Here is a 7,866-nt window from a genome sequence, read left to right as displayed (position 1 = left end):
TTGGAAACCACAACCCTACGCGACTGCTGGAGAATGTATCACCCACAAGAGAGAGAGTTTACGCACTACTCACACCCGCAGGATTTGTGGTCACGGATTGATCTTCTTTTGACAAGTGAGACTTTGATGCAGAGGGTGGAGGGGATTGACATAGAAAACAAGGTGATTTCAGACCATAGTCCAGTGGTAGCAAGTATAGCTGACAAAGCTCAGAGAGGACAGGACTACATTTGGCAATTCCCCACTTTCTTGGTGACACACGAAAACTTTCACAGGATATTGAGAATCAGGAACATAGAGGAGAGATAGGGTTGTTTTGGGAGACAGCCAAGGCAGTACTGAGGGGGAGGTGATGGGATACATGACGAAGGCAAAACGACAAGCGCAAGTAAAATTTCAAGAAGCCAGTCGGTTAGTTAGGGAAGCATATACTGTCTTTCTGGAAAAACCATCAAGGGTGACAAAAGCAAAGTGGGTGGAGGCGAAGGGAGACTTTGAAAACTGGGCGGAAAAGAAAGAGAATTTGTACAGAACGCAACAGGAGGCTGAGTTGACGTGCTACGGGAATAAGGCAGGGAAATTAATGGCAAACTTGGCAAGGGGAAGGCGACCAATGACTCATATAACGACACTGAGGACTGCTTTGGGAAACAAACCAACAGATCTGAAGGAAATAGATGATATCCTGAGGAGGGGGGAAGGAGAGGAATGGTTAAGGGGAACGCAAGTGACAAGGTTTACGAAGGAGCATCTACAGATATTGAATAGGGAGGTGACGGAGGAAGAAATAGGGGAAGTCATAGGAAAGATGAGTTCAACGAAAGCCCCGGGATCAGATGGGTTCAATGGCAGTTTCTTCAAGATTTTAAAGGAACAAATTTCACCTGTATTGAAGGAGTTCTTTAACAAGATATTAGGGGGGAGAGCGAGTATCGGCTACCCTTAACACAGCATACAAAGCTCATCCCGAAAGCAGGAAAGGACCTAGAGGACCCAACAAGTTATAAGCCTATCTCGTTAATCAACCAGGATCTGAAAGTTTTGGCAAAGTTGATGGCTATTAGATTGGCATCGATATTGCCATAGATTATAGATCTCCCCCAGGCGGGATTTGTCAAGGGGCGCCCAGCAGTGACGAACATCAGGAAAGTAATGTTGGCAGTTGACATAGCTAAGCAGAGAGGGGGAGAAACTCCAGCCTTGATCACCTTGGATGCGGAAAAAGCATTTGACAATGTGAGGTGGTCATGGCTGGAACAGGTGTTAGATCATCTGGGTTTGCATGTAGCCTTTAGAAATTTTGTGCAGGTGATGTACGCGAATCCTCAAGCTAGGGTGATCACCCCGGGATTCTTATCAAAAATGTTTCCTTTGTTAAAGGGAACCAGGCAGGGTTGCCCAATGTCACCTTTGTTATTCAATTTAGCTATCGAACCATTGGCTAGACGTTCGAACGGTGGACGATGGTTTGAAGGGATCAAGGTGGGGGGCAGAGCACTGTGTTCGGCATTGTTTGCTGATGATATTGTCCTATTTATGAGTCGGCCCAAAACACAACTGAGTGAAGTCATAGCACAAATTGAGCGGTTCAGGAAACTGACAGGATTCAGACTTAACAAAAATAAATGTGAAATACTCATTTTGGGAGAAAAAAGAGCAGAGAGAGAGAGAGGCTCAATATGTGATATTCCTATTGCCAGAAACACAATTAAATACTTGGGAGTGCTGGTGGGGAGGGATCCAAAAGCTTTGTATTCCTTAAATTATTCCTCACTAATCGAACGTATAGAGAAAGAACTGCAGGGATGGGCTAATCTTCCGTTGATCCTTTTGGCAAGAAATCATCTGATAAAAATGATGAGCTTCTCTAGGCTCCTTTACCCCATGCAGACAATCCCATTACTTCTCAAACATACAGACATAAAAAGATTGACAAAGGCATTCTCTCACTTTTAAGCCCCCGTTACACACTGCGATATCGCTAGCAATATCGCTGTAAAATTACCGATTTTGTGACGTTACAGCGATATTGCTAGCGATATCGCTGCATGTGATACTTACCTCCGACCGGCTCCCCCACTGGTTATCGCTGGTCGCGCGAGAAGCTCCTGGATCATTCCTCGTCGGCCACTTCCTGCGGCGCTTCCTGCTGTGACGACGAGCGACGCGTGGAGCCGGGCGGGAGGACGCAGGATCGCCGCGTCTGACAGGTAAGTAGCGACCCCCGTCCCCAGCGATGTCGCTGGTGAGATCTGCCTGTGTGGCAGCTCACTAGCGACCACCTAGCGATGCACCAGTGATCCTGACCGCATCATATCGCTGGTTGTGATCGCTGGTACATCGCTAGGTGTAACGGTACCCTTAGTGGAAGGGAAAGAGACTGAGGATTAGCGCTAATAAGTTAATGCTACCAACGGAGAGGGGGGGATCAAACTACCAAATATTAGAGGCTATAACCTGGCTTGCATTTTGAGACATGCAGTTGACTGGATTAGACAAACAAGTAGACACTCTGACTGGATTTTAGAAGCCGAATTCTGTAGGCCATGGGACCTGAGATCAATATTATATACATCCATACCAAATCTACCACCCAATATTAAACACTCATTGATATGTAGGGACGCAGTAATGACCATTGAAGGCGGTTAGAAAAAAGTTTGGGCTAACATGGAATATTTCAAAATTCATTAACATCTGGGCAAGCCCAGATTTCCCACAGGGGAGGGAAAATGACCTGTTTAGAGAGTGGAGGGAGAAGGGGAGAAGGACTTTAAGGGACTTGATGCATGATACAGAGCGGAGATGGATGACGTGTGGGGAAATAAGAGAGAAATATGACTTGCGCCCATTTCAGACTCTCCAGTATGAACAGATAAAGCAAGGGATAATGAGAAAATTACTCAACATAAATAATGAATATGAGGTAAACCACTTGGACACGATTTTAGACATTCATGAGATTACCATTTCGGGTCTCTAGAGGGACTTGAGAGAAGCATTAGTTCCCAACATACCAGGGAACATTTTAGAAGGATGGGCAAAGCAGTTAGGAGACCAAGAAGGGGAAGAAAAATTCTTGAAAGGGTGGATGGAGATGAGGTAGAAGATAGTAAACGAAATCTGGAGAGACACTCAATACAGACTTATACATAGGGCCATATATGGTTTCAATTTTTTGAATATTAGACAAGACAAACTGGTGAAATGTCCGAAATGTGATACGGAAAGAACGGACTTATACCATGGGATCTGGCAGTGCGGAAAAATTGAGGGATTTTGGAAGCAAGTTCAGGGGTTGGTTCGAACAATCTGTAATAGAAACATGGAGCTGGAACCAATGGCTTGGCTATTCCATTATCATCATCAGGAGGGAGGGGATAAAGGAGGGGGTACAATACCATCACTCTTCCACCATATAGTCATGATAAGTAAAAGGGCAATTCTCCAGAAATGGTTGGTGAGAGAAATTCCCTCGAGAGAAGAGATGATAAGCCAGCTGAAAAAAACGCTCATGTTGGAGAAAATAGTGGTGGAGAGGAGCAAGGAAAGATCGACAGCAATTTTCTTCAGTAAATGGAGAAAGTTCATAAGTGGTATATGCTCAGAAGAAGAAATAAGGCAAATAATGTTAACATTTGTATCTCCTGAATGGTATATGAAGGAAGATCTGTTAGGATCCTGTCAGGGTCCTGACAGCGCCGGCGTACAGCCTCCGCTAAGCAGGGACTCACCTGCACCGTAGGGACCCCTGGGGACAAGAACAGCCGGACAATAACGATGCACGGGACCTGAATGTAGAAGTTAGAAAGCCGGCACAGGACCTACGGTCATGTGACCGGTCATGTGACTGCAAGGGGTCGGGGCTTAGCGTCCTGCTTTCAGAGGAGGAAGAAAACTCAGAGTCGGGCAAAGCAGAAGTCAGGCACAATACAGGCAAGCGAGGTACAGGAGGGATAAACAGACGGGAGGTCAGACAAAGCCAAAGGTCATACACAAGATATCAATACAGTACCAGGGATGAGACAGAGCGGACAGTCAGGGCCAAGCAGAGATCAAAAACCAAACGGACATAGAAGGTACCAAGCAGAATCCAAAGCGATATCCAGAGAACAGACAGAGTCATACACAGGGAATCAAGCAACCAGAACACAGCACAAACACACTCAGGGGTCACCACACAATGCCAAGGGCGAAAGTATAACTGACGGGGGATGGGAGCTTCCTAAGGCTATAAGAAGCCTCCCCATAATCAATGAGAGGCCACCCTAATAGGTCCCAGGTGTGCAGGTGAGAGTCTGCACTGCAATCAGAACATTAACCCCAGAAGTGCCGGTCACCCAGCACTGGTATCATGACAGATCCCTAAGTAAGCTGAAATTATAGGGGGGAGGTTCTGAGGCCAAGTCGCATGGGGAGTGGGAGGGAAGGGGGGAAGGGATAGGGTTGTTAAGTAAGTTTGGATTTAAGACATAAGAAACTGTTGAAGGATGGGAGGAGGAAAACAGGAAGGAAGAATATATAAGGAGGAGGAGGTGAAAGACGCAAACTGGAAGGATTATGTGAATTTATTGAGATTCCTTGATAACTATTATGACGTTTGATATATTTTTGTATGCTAATACTTATCCTTTCTATTCTATAATTTGTATATTTTATGTAAGAAAATCAATAAAAAGTTGGTTTAAAAAAAAACCCAAAAAACAAAACCATGGTCAGGTAGACCTACAAACATTTTATCCACAACTGCCAGGAAAAATTGTTCAGGATGCAAAGAAAATCCCACAAACAAGATCAGCTGAAATACTGGACTCTCTGAAAACTAGCGGTGTGGTTGTTTCAAGATGCACAATAAGGAGACACCTGAAGAAAAATGGGCTGCAAGGTCAAGTCGCCAGAAGAAAGCCATTATTGCGCAAATGTATCTACAATGCGCAAAACAGCACAGATAAAACACAGTGTACCTACACCAGCAGATGACATGGCTCCCAAACCATCACTGATTGTGGAAACTTCACACTAGACCGTAAGCAGCTTGGATTGTCTGTCTCTCCACTCTTCCTCCAGACTCTGGGACCTTGATTTCAAGGGCTAATGTTAAGTATCCACAATCAATGATACACCTACACCTAAAGAACATCTCTAGAATCCGCCCTTTTCTCACCATGGAAACAACAAAAACCCTCACTGTAGCGTTGATCCACTCCCGCCTAGATTACTGCAACGCTCTATTAACTGGCCTCCCCGTCACTCGACTATCCCCTCTCCAGTCCATACTTAATGCAGCAGCCAGGGTCATCTATCTGACCAATCGGTACTTGGACGCATCCGCTCTTCGCCAGTCCTTACATTGGCTGCCCATTCATTATAGGATCCAATTCAAAGTATTTGTTCTCACCCACAAAGCTCTCCACAGTGCAGCACCCCCCTCCATCTCCTCCCTCATTTCTGTCCATTGGCCTAACTGACCGCTGCGCTCTGCAGACGACTTTCAACTAACCTCTGCACTAATCCGAACCTCCCACTCCAAGACTTCTCCCGTGCTGCTCCTATCCTCTGGAATGCTATACCCCAAGACATCAGGATTATCCACAATTTGCATAGTTTCAGGCGCTCCCTCAAAACACATTTGTTCAGAGCGGCCTATCACATTCACTAATCAAAGTCATTCTATGTTTCAGTGTGCGTGTGTAGCCCATTCACTATCTCAATCCATCCCTCACTCCCTCAAGATGGCTGGACCGTCATTGTAAATACACCATTGTAAATACACACCTGTACTCTGTATCTTCCCCACCTCATTGTAGATTGTAAGCTCTCACGAGCAGGGTCGTCTTATTTTGCTTTAATTATTGTATTGTTAACGTTGTTACTTATGACTTGTGTTTTGAAACTGTTAAACTGTAAAGCACTGAGGAATATGTTGGTGCTATATAAAGATTATTATTATTTTATCAAGACAAAAGTCAGAGCAGTCATCTACCACAAAAATTTAAAACACTTCATGCTTCCCTCTGCCAAAATCTTTTTGAAGATGGAAATTTCATTCTCCAGCAGGAATTGGCACCTGTCCACACTGCCAAAGGTACCAATACCTGGTTTAAAAACAACAGTGACCTTGCCTGACCTTCACCCCATAGAAAATGGGGTATTGTCAAGAGGAAGAAGAGAGACACAAGACCCTACAATGCAGAGGAGCTGAAGGCTGCTATCAAAGCAACCTGGGCTTCCATAACACCTTCAGCAGTGCCACAGGCTGATCGTCTCCATGCCACACCGCATTGATGCAGTCATTGATGCAAAAGGAGCCCCGATCAAGTATTGAGTGCATTTACTGAACATACATTTCAGTAGGCCAATATTTCGGATTTTAAAATAATTTTTCAAGCTGGTGTTATAAAGTATTCTAATTTACTGAGATAATGACTTTTGGGTTTTCATTGGCTGTAAGCCATAATCATCAACATTAACAGAAATAAAAGCGTGAAATAGATCACTCTGTCTATAATGTCTCTACATAATATATGAGTTTCACTTTTTGTATTGTATTGATGAATTTAAATAAATTCTCTTTTTGATGATATTCTTATTTTGTGAGATGCACCTGTATGTCCAATTAATCCTCTGGATCTATAAATCTAAAGAAGGGAGGGAGAGGTGAATAAACAAGCAGGTGTGACGGTGCACTTGAATGCTTTGCTACATCAAGGGTGCGCTGAGCGCCTGTGCTTCATTGTGTGAAATGATGTTCAATTTGCCTTTTTGGTGTTGTTCCAATACAGAAAAAGGACAAACGTATTACATAATGTGTATGTGCAGTCATTTTCTGGACCAATTTCAAGGGTGCCAACACTTTCAGCCATGACTTTTTAAATGGGTTGTCCACTATTGTACACCACCAGTTTTAAACAGCAAGCATGTCTGCAGAACCAAGTTTGTTTCCGTCAACAATCTAAAAACTATGTATTAATGTTACTGGTAGCAAGCACCGCTCTAAATAAAGAAAATTTCTCCCAAGTGTGACACTACCCTATGTACGGTCGTAATCAATGGTTTGGGCACATGACAGGTCTCAGAAGAGAAGGAGCGCCTGTGAGATATGGGAAAATGATATCTACTTGATCAAATTTTCCTATCTGATGGAATTCTCTATCAGATGCAGCTTGGCCCAAAATACTTGTTCTAAACTCAGCCCCCAACCTTGCATTCCCCCAGGCCATAAAGTGAAGGGAAATACACCTCAATCAATGGGACCTCATTATCCAGGGAAGGCACTTCCTTGGAGAGAGCAGATCAATGTTTTTCTTTAATTAGCTCAAGCAACAAGGCCTTTGAAGCTCTCTCCAGGGGGGACTCAAAAGGCATAGACCCTGTGTCCCCAGCAATTATCACAGGAGTGTGAATTTGTGTGCAGGACCAGTCAAATTGGATTCCTTTGTCTGACGCAAGCCATATGCATCTTCGTGGCACCATAGATCCCAGCAAGGCTTTATTGCCCAATCGCGTGACGATGTTTCGGATATAGTATCCTTTCTATACCCGAAACGTCACCACGCCATTGGGTAATAAAGTCCACTTTTTTTCATTTTTTTGTGCAGTTTTCTTTTTTTTCATTCTATTGTTGGTAACCATTGGACTATTGGTTTGGAAAGCTTTGCACATTATTTGAGGTAATATTTTGGTGTTGTTCCAGTTTTTTTTCTCTCTCTAAATATATATAATCTCCCCAGTTTGGGCTGGTGATATACATCCCCCCTCAATGGGAGCGCCTCAATAACTCGTACCTACAAGGGAAGCCTTTCTGACGACTATTTGCCCTCGGTGCAGTTCCCTGACTGACCTGGGGCAAGTGGTGGTGCCAGAGAG

Source organism: Dendrobates tinctorius, unplaced genomic scaffold, assembly GCF_039654945.1.
Source record: "Dendrobates tinctorius isolate UK_male_01 unplaced genomic scaffold, ASM3965494v1 ptg000246l, whole genome shotgun sequence".
Classification (NCBI taxonomy): domain Eukaryota; kingdom Metazoa; phylum Chordata; class Amphibia; order Anura; family Dendrobatidae; genus Dendrobates; species Dendrobates tinctorius.
The sequence above is the reverse complement of the archived record's forward strand: the minus strand, read 5'-3'. Positions refer to the sequence as shown.